Here is a 13685-nt window from a genome sequence, read left to right as displayed (position 1 = left end):
TTCTGGTCAGCCCCCTTCCAGCTTTCCCATTTCAACAACCCCGAATACGGCATACCTAAAAGCCTTCTTTTTTTTTTCCACTCTTCTGCCTGACTTTGAGTCTCTCTCTCTCTCTCTCTCTCTCTTTTAAATTTTGTTATTTAAATTAACCGGTTTATTATAGGCTACCAATGTTTCAAATGGTGAAGCTTCTACTGGTCTTTCAACGCCTTCAGTCTTCTGATGGCCGACCTGACTGTGACAGCAGAAATGGCGATATAGGTCCACGCACCACCTGTTACGGTTTTCGTGCAGAAACCACAATGCCAGATCCCCACAGCTTGTCTTTTCATTTTGCTTTTGCCACAGAAGGAGCAAGTGTACTTGGCATGCTGGCTTATTTAATTTTCCGGAGGGAGGCACCATAACGGGTCCCGCATTTACCCACAATCTGAACCTTCTTGGTGCGTTTAACCGTGTCGCTGCAAACTAGGTCTGAGCCCAGACAGCCTGCCTTTGAGTCTCTACCAAATGCAGAGGATGGTAATGTTTGATTCTCCTGCTAGGGCAAGCTCCAAAGAAATAGCCTTTGGCCTCACTTGATTGCTCTTCACTTATTTCCAGAGGATACAGCTCAGAAATCGGTTGTTTTTAAAAGTCCTCTGAGGGCGCCTGGGTGGCGCAGTCGGTTAAGCGTCCGACTTCAGCCAGGTCACGATCTCGCAGTCCGTGAGTTCGAGCCCCGCGTCAGGCTCTGGGCTGATGGCTCAAAGCCTGGAGCCTGTTTCCGATTCTGTGTCTCCCTCTCTCTCTGCCCCTCCCCCATTCATGCTCTGTCTCTCTCTGTCCCAAAAATAAATAAACGTTGAAAAAAAAATTAAAAAAAAAAAAAAAAGTCCTCTGAGTGGTTCTCGAGGCATCTGGGTGGCTCAGGCAGTTAAGCATCTGCCTTCGGCTCAGGTCATGATCTCACAGCTCAGCTCGTGGGTTCGAGCCCCACGTTGGGCTCTGTGCTGTCAGCGCAGAGACCACTTGGGATCTCCCCTCTCTCTGCCTGCCCCTGCTTGTGCTCTCACTCTCAAAATAAATAAATAAACTTCAAACAAAAAAAAAAAGTTCTCTGAGTGCTTCTGATGTACAACCAAGGTTGTGAACCCTAGCTGTAAATAAGTGGTTCTTTTTTTCTTCTTCCACGATTTTATTTAAATTCAAGTTAATTAACATATTATGTAGTATTGGTTTCAGGACTAGAATTTTGTGATTCATCACTTACATGTAACACTCAGCGCTCATCACAAGTTCCCTTCTTAATGCCTGTCACCAATTGAGCCCATCCCCCCACCTCCCCTCCAGCAGTTTAGTTTGTTCTCTCCAATTAAGAGTCTTTTATGGTTTGCCTCCCTCTCTGTTTGTATCTTATTTTAGTTTTCCTCCCCTTCCCCTATGTCCGTCTGTTTTGTTTCTTAAATTCTACATATGAGTGAAATCATATGGTATTTATTTGTCCTTCTCTGAATGACTTATTTCACTGAGCATAATATACTCTAGTTTCATCCATATCATTGCAAATGGCAAGATTTCATTCTCTTTGATGGCTGAGTAATATTCCATTGTGTGTGTGTGTGTGTGTGTGTGTGTGTGTGTGCACATGTACACCACATCTTCTTTATCCATTCACCAGTTGATGGACATTCGGGCTCTTTCCATAATTTGACTATTGTTGATAGTGCTGCTAGAAACATCCGGGTGCACGTGACCCTTGAATCAGTATTTTTGTATCCTTTGGATAAATACCTAGCAGTGCAATTGCTAGGTCATAGGTAGTTCTATTTTTAACTTTTTGAAGAACCTCCATATTGTTTTCCAGAGTGGCTACACCAGTTTGCATTCCCACCAGCAGTGTAAGAGGGCTCCTCTTTTTGTATCCTCACCAACTGTTGTTACCTGTGTTGTTAGTTTTAGCCCTAAAAAAGTGGTTCTTAAAGTTTAGTCCCCAGACCAGCAAATCAGCATCATCTGGTAACTTGTTACAAACGCAAATCCTATATAACTTGTGTTATTTTCAGGCAATTTCCTTCTATGCTCAGTTTCTTGGGAGTTTTTGTCATAAAAGGACATAATTCAAATACTGTTTCTGCATCTGTTGAGATCATGATGTGATTTTTAGCCTTCATTCGTTAATGTGAAGTATCATATTAATTGATTTTCATATATTGAACCATTGTCGCCGCCCAGAAATAAATCCAACTTAAGTATGGTGCATGATCTTTTTAACGTGCTGTTAAATTCACTTTGCTGGTATTTTACTGAGGATTTTTGCATCTGTATTCATCAGAGCTAATATCATACTCAATGGTGAAAAACTGAAAGCTTTTTCTCTAAGACCAGGAAACAAAGCAATGAGGCTGGCTCTTGGCTACTTCTATTCAGTATGGTACTAGAAGTTTTAGCCAGAGCAATTAGGCAAGAAAAAGAAATAAAAGATATCCAAATAGGAAATGAAAACGTCTGTTAGCAGATGACATGGTATTACATATAAAAAACCCTAAAGACCACACACACACACACACACACACACGTTAGAATAAATGAATTCAGTAAAGCTGCAGGACACAAAATCAAGATACAAAAATCAGTTGCATTTCTATACACTAAAAATGAACTACCTGAAAAAGGAAATTAATAAAATAATTCCATTTATAATAGCAGTAAAAAGGAAAAAAATACTTAGGAATAAACTTAACAAAGGAGGTAAAAGACTTCTATTTTGAAAACTATAAAACACTGACGAAAGACATTAAAGAAGATACAAGAAAGACATCCTCTGTTCATGGACTAGAAGACTTAATATTGTTAAAACGTCCATACTATCCTAAGCAATCTACAGATTCAATGCAATCCCTATCAAAATCCCAATGGCATTTTTTACAAAAATAAACAAATACTAAAATTCATATGGAACCACAAAAGACCAAGAATTGCCCAAACAATCTTACACACAAAGAACAAAGCTGAAAGTATCACACTCCCTGACTTCAAAATATGTTACAATGTTACAATACCCAAAAAGTATGGACTGGCATAAAAACAGACATATAGACCAATGGAACAGAATAGAGAAGCCAGAAATCACACATATATCACACATATCCACACATATACAGTCAACTAATCTTTAACAAGAACGCCAAGAACATACAATGGAGAAATGATAGTTTCTTAAACAATGAGGAACAGGCAAATAAGCCCACAATGAGGTATGAGCTGACACCTGTTAAGACGCCTATTAGAAAAAAATAAAAGGCATCAAGTGTTGGCCGAAGACGTGAAGACACTGGAACCCTTGTACACGGGTGGTGGGAATGCAAAACTGGTGCAGCCACTCTGGAAAACAGTTTGGAGGTTCCTCAAAAAATTAAAAAGAGAACTGCCCTATGACCCAGAAATCCCACTTTTTAGTATTTGTCCAAAAGAATTGAAATCAGGATCTCAAAAGATATTAATTAGGACTCCAGTGTTGATGGCAGCACTATCCACAACAGCCACGGTGTGGAAATGTGGAAATGACCTAAATTGATGGTCATTTCCTAAAATGACCATCCCCTGATGGATGAATGGATAAAGAATATGTGGTCTATACATGCAATGAGATTATCTGGCCTTAAAAAAAAAAAAGGAGGTTCATCCTGGATGAACCTTGAGGACCTTATGCTAACTGAAGTCAATAGTCATAGAAAGACAAATATTGCATCATTCCACTTATATGAGGTATCTGAAATGGTCAAACTCATAGAATGAGAGTAGAATTGTGGTTATTTACCAGGAGCAGGGAAGAGGGGGAAATGGGGAGTTGCTAATCAACGGGCATAAAGTCTCCACATGCAAGATGCATAAGCTCTAGAGATCTGCTCTACAACACTGTGCCTGTAATTAACATATAACATGGGGCGTCTGGGTGGCTCGCTCGGTCGGTCAAGCATCTGACTCTTGGTGTGGAGCCTGCTTGGGATTCTCTCTCTCCCTCTCAATCTCTGCCCCTCCCCTGCTTGTGCTCTCTCTCTCAAAATAAATAAATAAACATAAAAAATTTAAAAATGTATAATACGTTATACTATGATGCTAAAATAATACTGTATTCTACACTTAAAACTTTGTTGAGAGGGTAGATCTCATCTCATGTTAAGTGTTCTTACAACAATAAAATAACTAGAAACTTAAACATAAAATAAAAAAGAAATGTAAACCCGTAGGCAGTACAAGACCTACAAGACCTCACTTTGGGGGTGAGGCCCAGCTGTCTTTAAAGCCCTCCAGATGATTCTGGTGTATGCTAAAGGTTGCAAACCACTGCCTAAATAAAGTTTGAACAGATATTTAACAATATCGGTTTGAAGGGTCACCATATCATTTAGCTTCCTTAGGATGCCCATGTGTCTTCAAGTTGGAGGAATGTTATCTTTACCCACGAATAAGAACTTATTGAGCACTTTCTGTATGCTTGATGCTCTTCTGAGTGCCTCACGCGCATTAAATTTTATAACAGTACCCTGAGGTAGAAACCACTATTTATTTATTTATTAAAAAATTTTTTGATGTTTTTATTTATTTTTGAGAGAGGGATAGAGAGAGCGTGAGCGGAGGAGGGGCAGATAGAGAGGGAGGCACGGAATCCGAAGCACGCTCCAGGTTCTGAGCTGTCAGCATAGAGCCCGGTGTGGGGCTCGAACTCATGGACCACAAAATCATAACCTGAGCCAAAGCCAGACGCCCAACCAACTCAACCACCCAGGGGCCCCTAGAAACCATTAGTAATCCTATTCCTAGCAGAATCCAAGCCCAGGGAATTAGGCACCAGAGCTGGGTACACAATGTCCCCCTTCTGGCTCAAACTCTCCAGGAGCACGTAGCTCACTGCCTGGCACAGTAAATAATAAATTCTCATTAGTTCATAAAGTGAAATGTCAAAGATATGGGTCCTGAAAGAATTCTGATAGAGTGGCATGTCTGGGGTAGAGGTGGGAGATAGCAGTGGAGGGGGGAGGAGAGAAGAGGAAGGGAAAGGATAGCCAGAAGGAAATGTGGGCCTATCAGGTGCCTGAGAGAGGATCTGAAAGGAGGGAACAGAAACAACAATGTCAAATGTTCATTCATTGCCAAGTTTTGGGGTGCCCAAGGTCAGCCATGGGGCCCTAATATTCTGGGGCCATGTTAAGTTACTGACCAGAAAGGAAGCAAGGTCAAGCCAGAGCCTATGGGGTGCTTTGAGGGAAGTCCAGAATGAGGGAGTACAGGTTTCATTCCTTGAGGCTCCCTATCTTTCCCTTTCTGCAATAGTCCCATCTTGGGGCTCCTTCTGAAGGCATCTCTACCCCCCACCCACCCATGTACCATGTGTATGCCAAGAGCTTTGAGCCACAGACCCTCCTTTGGCCAACATATGTAAGAAATTCTACAAGTTGAGCTACAGACAGTAGGATTGAGAAAATGAGGAAGACCTGCATCCTGCCCGCAGGGAGCTTACAGTCTAATGGAGAGGCAGACATACAAACACGAAGTCAAGAGGGCAAGCTCCAGAACAGGGTATGAACAAAGCCTTGAGACCCCAGGAAGGACTAACGCAAAGCTTCATGAGGGGAGTAGCATAGGAACAGAGCCTTAAAGGGTAAGTAAGAGTATCTGAGACCAAATAAGATAGGGAAGGGGATTCCCAGCAGAAGGAAGAGCATGACCTAAGGCGGCGTAACGAAAGCGGAGCAAACGGTAAGGAATTGAATGCTTTCATGGCTGATGCAAAAGAAGAAAGCACAGAAAGGACAGAGGGAAGGTGGAAGAGCTGGTGGGAGATGTGGGGAGGAAAGGCGGGGTCAGATTAGCTGGGTCTTTAATAGCATGTAAATACCCACTGAAGCTGGCTTAAGCTAAGGAGAAAACTTTACTATAAAGAAACAGGAAATCTCTCACGAGCCAAAGGCAGGGGCACACCAGGATGCCAGGAAGAACTAAAACTTGGAGGTAGAAGGTCAGGGTGAGTCCAGGCAGTGTTCACTCTCCATCTTTTTCTCTGCTTCTCTCTGTAGATGTGCATCTCTTTCCTTCTCTCTCTCTCCAGACAAGCATTCTGCACAATCCAGTTCACGTCACAGAACACCTGTCCGGCTCATAGCTCTAGAGTTTACATGAGACAGACTCAGGCACAGAGAAAGTAATTCTGTGGTTCCAAACCCAATTTCTTGGGGAGAGAACTCTGACTGGTACGGCTCCAGTCATGGGACTACCCCTGGTCCAATCTACTATGGCTAAGAGGTAAGGTCACATTTTTGCAAATATGGTGACTGGCAGCCCAACTCTGCATGGAAGAGGGAACAGTTCCCAGAGGAGGGGGAATCTGTGGCTCATTTTGGGGTGAATATTCTGGAAACTCCAGACCATGGCCTTGTAAGCCACAATAAGGAGTTCAGACGTTCAGACTTTATCCTATAGGCAACTGGAGGAACTAAAAGGAATGATAAACATCGCTTCTTGGCCTTTTGGCTAAGGTCAAGTGTAAAGGAATGATAAGCCCGAATTTGTCTTTAGAAATGTTGCAGACTACATGAAGGATGGATCACAGTGGGAGAGACTGAAAGCTGGGAGTCCACTGGGGAAGTGTTGAGATCATCCAGGCCATAAAACAATGAGACCCAAACTAGGGCAAAGGTGGTGAGCACGGGGAGGCCTTTTAAGGACTGAAATGTGAGGACTTGGTAACTGCATGAGAATGGAGGCTGATGGTGAAGGAGCCAGGAGACCCCCCGGTTTCCCGCCTGGGAAGACGGGCAAGACAGAGGATGACGCTAAGTGGGACAAGGGCTGCAGAAGAGGAAGAACTGGGGGAGGGGCGCACAGAATACGGAGTGTGGGAAACGGAGGCTAGTTCAGAGCACACTGAATTTGAGAAGTGACGAAGAAACCGATGGTTCCCATCCCGTCTTCCTTCCCCAGGTCTCCTGAAAGAAGCTGCATTGCTAACATAGGAAAATCGGGTGGCGTCATAAAATGATTCTCATTTTGGTTGATAATTGTGAAATCAGAAGGAAGCTGAGTGTTTGGAGTCGGTCAATGTGTATGCCAGTCAGCTGTGCGAGCTTGAGAAAATTATTCAGCCTGGGGCTCCATTGTCCCATGTGTGAAATGGCATATCCAGCTGACCTCAAAGAATTATCGTGAAGAATCAGTGCGATAAAATCTGTAGAGTCCTTACGGTATGGATGGCCCTCGGGAGGTGGTCGTTAAGATCAGACTGTTTTCCTCCATCGCATGAACTGGAACTTTGCCCTGTGCCAGGCAGAAATGTGGCACCCACTGCCCCAGGCCTGAAGCTGGCTTTCCCTGATAAACAAACCCATCCACTCTCCGCCATAAATGCCTCAGGAAATCAAATGAATCGAACCTACCTACTATTTCACTGATGAACTCGTCTCTACATAGCTGCTGAATCCTAAATGGATTCCAAATTTGGGTCTGTGCTGACCATCAACGGACTCTGATGCATCTGACTATGTCGATCAAACTGATGGTGAAGACAATAACACAGCCACCTATGTTGCCTACTGCCTGTTGAGCACCGTTCTGGGGCTGGACGGAGCACAAACTCATGAAATCCTCACCAACAACTCTATGCAGTCAGAACTCATTACTAGCGTCCCCATTTTGCAGAGGAGGAGACTGAGCTCACAGGCGTATCCAGTCACAAATACCGCATAATTCACCCTCTTGTTTTTCACTGTTCTCCAGAATACGTCTCACTGCATTGCTTCCCAAGCCTGCCTCAGCCCAGCGTGACAAACGTCGAACACGACTTCAGGGAGGACTGATTCCCTCTTAGAAACAAAATAGAGCAGTCAGCTCCTTCGCCAATCTTTCCGTGTATTTGAATATTCTCTTTTGAGGAGGAAAGGGACTCCTGCTAGGGAAGCAGAGGTAGTCATGGCACGTTTGAGCCATCCTGGGGCTCTACTTCCTGTCACAATTTAGGGTGGGGGCAGGGGGCTATAAAAATCTGAACACACCCATAAGGCATCACCCCTCAGGTGGAGGCTGCCTACAGTACTTGTCTCAGGAGACCCGGTCTCACAATTGCTTAACTCCATCAAGATTCTTAACCTTTGAGGGGTCAAGGGTCCCCTTGAGAATCCAGGGAAAGCTGCTGCCTCTGTCCTCATTAAAATGCACGAGGAGGACGTTACACAAAACCCCAGGAAGTTTGGGGAGTGCAGGGGTGCCCTGAAGCCCAGCCCTGAACCCCAAGTGAAGCGGCTCTGCCACAGAAGACGGACAAGCCAAGGTACTTTAATCATCCCTCCAAATTCAGTCTCAGCTTATTAACTTGTACTGTAGCTCCCTGGAAATTTCTCTGTAACACTCAAATTTATATGCTCACTTAGCGTGCTCTGCCCTTGAGACACTTGGGAAATTAGCTGCAGAGACCGATTCGGATGGGCAGGCACAATTTCTCACCCGACGTGGCATTATATAGGGAATCATGCCCTGCCTTGCCAGCCTGGAGTACAGACTAATGTTGTATCTCTTTGAAAATTTCAGTTAAGGGACTCTGAATCTTCATCTTGATTGTAATGGAAACTCTCTGTTCTTATGGAAAGGTTGTCCTACCCTAAATAATTTCTGAAACCTCTGAGAAACGGTTACATAGTCTGTGACCAATCCTTCTAGCTGCTCCCGAAGCCCACCCTACCACCTTCTGGACGGACGTTGTGCAGGTCAGTATATGAAATGCTCCGTGCCCTTGAGCGAGCCAGTAGCTCAAGAAGGAGTTCTCTTCAAGCTCCTTAATTTGAACGGTCACCAATATTATCCCACCCTATGAAATGGCATATGTGAAATGGCATATCCAGCTGACGTGGCTGGATGGTGGTAGCGGTGATGCATGGGGGGGGGGGGGGTCTTAATAGTTTCCATGGACCACGTTCTTCCAGCTAACACATTGCTTCATGTATTGCTCATGTGGTAGATGGTAAAGACGTTCCATTGAATCAAGAGCTACGGAATATAATTGCTCATAAACCCACTAGTCCAGTAACAAAGGTATATAAATGCAATGTATTTATTTATGCATTAAACCATTCAAGTGGGAAATTACCTGTAATGGATTCCAAGCCAGCATACCTTTGGGTACCCTTCCTCCAGCTCCTCCCAGCAGGACAATTCTAGTCCACAGATTTAAGTAGGCAGGAGTCAGGGGTCGGGATAGGAAAGGTCTGGTCCATAGACATCTCCCGTCTATGCTTCCCCAGGGCCTGAGTTTAATAAACGCAGCACACATGTACCCTAAGAGAGGGTAGTAACTAGCTGGCTAACATTCTCACTCTCTCTTGTGAATGTGTTTAACTAGACAGCTATCCTCTCAGGGGCTCACAGGTCATTCACAGCTGAGAGTAGAAAGACTAATTGGAGGGTTGAAAGGAAGACCTAAAGCAAAGTTGGGAAACCACAGCAGGATGTTCAGGGCAGCCAGAGAGCAGTGAGTATCCGGAGGGCAAGACTCCCATCAGATGGGAATGATGGAGAGAGGAGAGAGACAGGCTGTCTAAGACGAATTTCACCTCATTCATAATTAGGCCCAAGGCCAGTACTTCTCTTCCCAGACTCACCCAAGACGTGCCGAAGATAATAATTTAATGCCTATTTCTACAAGGGTCAGATGAAACGTCTTTCCGCAGCGCTTGATGTCACTTAGGTCCTGCCTGATTTCTTCTTCACATTGGACCTGTGATAAATGCTGATTTCCAAAGTCATTCTACAATCCCTTGCAAAACAAACCACCCCAAACTTAGTGGTGAAAACAACAACCATAGCTACCTTGAGTAACGTTTGAATCAAGTATTTGAGCCGTCTATTCTGAAGCTAGACACGAAAATTATCTGTAAACATTGAACTTTGCTTTTTTTTTTTTTCCTTTTCCTGCAGAGGTATGGGTTAACAATTTTGAAACTACTTTATGTATATCCTAAGATTAAGAAAATAGAACAATATATCATGGTTCATAGGAACCAGGTTTTTCACTTCTGGAAAAGGAAGTCATAAATATGGAGAAGGAGAGAGTTAAAGTGAAGCTCTGTGGTGTTGGATCGGAATTAGAGAAATCAGTATAAACTTATGGTTTGAACCAATGGTTTTTAATACAAAGGGAGAGATAGAAAATAAAGTGTGGGTGTATATGTGTGTGTGTGCATGTGTATACAGACATATACTTCCTAGATCTGGCCAGTAAGAAAGCCAAAAAGCAAGGACACTCTGGTAGCAATAGGCATCCCAGGAACCCCGATTTTGGTTTCTAAATACTTTCCCTCTAAAAGGAAAGAGGGCTCCTTAGGAAAATGGTTGATTCCAAGGCCGGGGCAGGGGCAGTACAAGATGTACTGGGAACATCTTGTGTCAAAAAGGTACGAAAGTGCCCAAAGAATGACGGGAACATATCAAAGATCATAAGAGCCCCAAAGGCCAAATCTAGGACAACTTAAGCATCAGAATAATTCATAATAGTAACAGATTATAACCTATTGAATCAAATAGTTAGTTAAATCTGATTTTTATAAATAAATGAGGAAGAAGGAAATCTCTTTCAGTAGAATACTAATAAATGCAGAAGGAAGGATGAAATCAAAAGTCAGCCATCATGGTTCATCAATTGAATCATCAATGGATACTAAAGCGAGGGGATCAAAGTGTCATGAGAAACAGGATATTCACATGATCTCAACATATCACACTGTGAGATACTTATTAATTACAAAGAAAACGATAGTGACTTTATATGGACAAAACTTTCAGACACCATCATAACCCCATTCAAGTTTAACATCACCTGATCCCTTCTATCATATTTTGGCCAAAAAATGTATAACCTGAATGTAATCATGAGGAAACACCGCATAAACCCAAATTGACAGACATTCTACAAACTAAATGGCCAGTAAGTATTCTTTGCAAGTGTCAAGGTCATGAAAGACAAAGAAGGGAGAGGAACAGGATGGGTCCAGGTTAAAAGAGATTACAGAGAAAGGACAACTGGATGCAGTGTGCGAACCAGGATTTTCTTTTGCTAAAAAGGATGCCTGGGGGGCAACCGGCAAAACGTGAACGAGGTGTGGAGATCACATGATGGCATTTATTAAAATGTGACTTTTTGATATTATAATTATACTAAGTTTAAGGAAGATAGTGTTCTTGTTCTTAGGAGAAACGACTGAATCATGTAGGGGTGAAGAGATATTGTGACTTCCTCTCAAACAACTGAGAACGGCCTGGTGGTGGGGTGGGAGGAAATATTAACATCTGGGTGAAAGGGATAGGAGATTTGGGGGGGTACTATTTTTAGATCTTTTCTGTAAGCCTGTAATTACGTCACAACAGAAAGGGTTTAAAAACAACCATTTGCTTATTCCTCCTGCTTCTGTGGATTGCCTGGGTTTAGCTGGTCAGTTTTCCTTCTGGACTTACTTGGGCTCACTTGTCTCTACAGTCGGATGTCAGCTGAGACAGGAGTGTCCAAGATGCCCCTGCCCTCATCCTCTCTCATCTTCTCTGGTGACAGTGACTGGGGGGCCAGGCTCGGAGGGGCAGTGGGGTCTGGGTCTCAGCCTCAGGGCTTTTCCACATGGCCTCTCCAGCTAGGTAGCTTGACTTCCTTGCTCGAGATTTGGGGCACCTATGAGTGTGCAAGCAGCAGTCACCGTCCCCTTGAGTCATAGGGCCAGAGGAGGCCTGTGCCATTTCCACTGAATTCTGGTGATTCAAGAGACCCAGGGAGCCATCCAGGCTCCACGTGGAGGGACTTCACAAAAGGGTGACGATCCAGGTGGTTCCCTAGGCCAGACCTGGAGACCAGCCACAGTAACTGTAACAGAGTTCAATGAGGGAAGCGGAATCAAGCAGAATTTCTATATGTGCTACAGAACAAGGGGTTTGTTAAATGAGCAAGACCTTATACAACTGAGGGACAAGTTGGAGCTTGCAGGGAACCTGAGAAGACACGCACTTCAGCGGGGGAAGGACGACGCACAGAAGGCTACTAGAGAAGACCGGGGAGGCTGTCGCCTGCATCTGGGAGTGAGTTGCTATTGGTCAGCAGAGCTAATGGTCAGGAAAAGAGCGGATCACAGAGTCAGGAAGGGCGAGGACAAGCTCGAGTCTTCCGGCACCTCTGCTCGGTCTCTTTCAGCATTTAAAACACCACAGTGTTCAGAGAATGTTGGTCACTATTTCCCTTCTGCCTTCCAGATCTCATACAAATTTCTCTTTGGCCAAGTCGAAGCTGGAACCACAGAGGGAAGGAGACTGTGACAAACATAGCTCTAGCTTAGCCATGTGATGTCGTGTAAAACCACCGTAAGAGAAAAAGAGAAAGGACCATAACTGAGGATTTAAAACTTGATGGGATTCTGTGAGCACACTTCTTGGAGCCAGAAAAGGACTCCCAATGGAAAGATCATAATTAAGAACCCTCAATAAGCTTCATAAATATAATAAAAGCATAATGAAGCACACCATTTTTCTATGGACTGCATCAAACTGTATCTCCTAGGTACCAACAGTCTCCAACAAAACCTCAATTAACCAGAAACATGGCTGAAGTTTAAAGCTTAGGCTAAATTCTTTCGAGAGGGCAAAAGCAACGCAAACTCGTATCAGAGATTTATCCCAAACAGTTTTCTGGCTGGAGCGCACAATTCTTATTTTTATACTCATTGGTACTTACAAGGCACTGCTCTAAGGGCTTCGTGTGCGGGAATTCATTTAATCCTTGCCACAGCCCTGTAAAATAGGCATTATGATCACCCCCATTTTATAGGTGAAGACACTGAGAGGTTAGACGCTTGCATGCTAGTAAGTAGCAAAGCCAGGTTTGGACCCCCGTGCAGTGCTCGAGGCTGCTCCGAGCCAGTGGTCTAAAGTGTCATGCTCAGCCTCCTATACCATCCACACTCAGGGACTGGGCAAAAAGGACGTGTTTTCGGAGTAACAGCCTTGGGCAGGGTCCAATACTCTCGTTTGTAATAAACCTGTGTACTCCTCAATCAGCCAAGACTCACAGCGTGCCATGTGCCAGGCACCACGATAGGCTCTGGGATTACCACACCAAACAAACGCCGACTCAGACCTTGGCTCGTGGAGCTTCCAGTCCAGGGGGCTCACGAGTGAGAGCGTCATCGCAGGCAGCGGTAGGTATCCTTAGGACGAGTCGGCCATCAGTGACGGCATAATTGGCTGCATTTCCCCTGTACTACAGCAGGGAAGCATACATCTCCTGGAGAACTTTTTACTAAAAGCGTTAAAGTCGTTTTTAAGTCTCACTTTCCCCGAAAAGCCCACTACTCCAAACATCTCTGCTCCCAGCCTGCCCCCACCTGGTCCCTCCCCTGGAGCCCCAAGGCTCAGGCAGCGCTGGGTCCGCCCACCTCCCTGCCTCCCTCTGATTGGCTAATTTTCCCTTCTCTTCCTAACGCTGCTTTCGCCTGTTGGGTTTATTGGGCTCCCAGTCCTCCTGCCTCAGTTACAAAAAAAGGTAATTACCCAGATTAAGGGAAAACAAGTGGTTGGCTAATTATGAAGTAGCCTTCCCTGAGAACACCGAAGACGTTTTAAAATTGTACACAGCTGTCTCCCCATTGGGTCACGCAGGCCTGGAAACTAGTCAGGTTTTTTTTTTT

General features: G+C 44.2%; 1 pseudogene; it reads right to left on the bottom strand.

The window, feature by feature from the left end:
* Nucleotides 1-131: 131 nt before the first annotated feature.
* LOC112859292 (large ribosomal subunit protein eL43 pseudogene) lies at nt 132-13185 on the bottom strand (annotated as a pseudogene).
* Between the last annotated feature and the right edge of the window lie 500 nt (nt 13186-13685).

The sequence above is a fragment of the Puma concolor genome, chromosome F2 (assembly GCF_028749965.1).
Source record: "Puma concolor isolate L17-30 chromosome F2, mPumCon1.1.hap2, whole genome shotgun sequence".
Taxonomy (NCBI): domain Eukaryota; kingdom Metazoa; phylum Chordata; class Mammalia; order Carnivora; family Felidae; genus Puma; species Puma concolor.
Note: the sequence above shows the minus strand (reverse complement) of the source record. Positions and strands in the feature narration are given on the sequence as shown.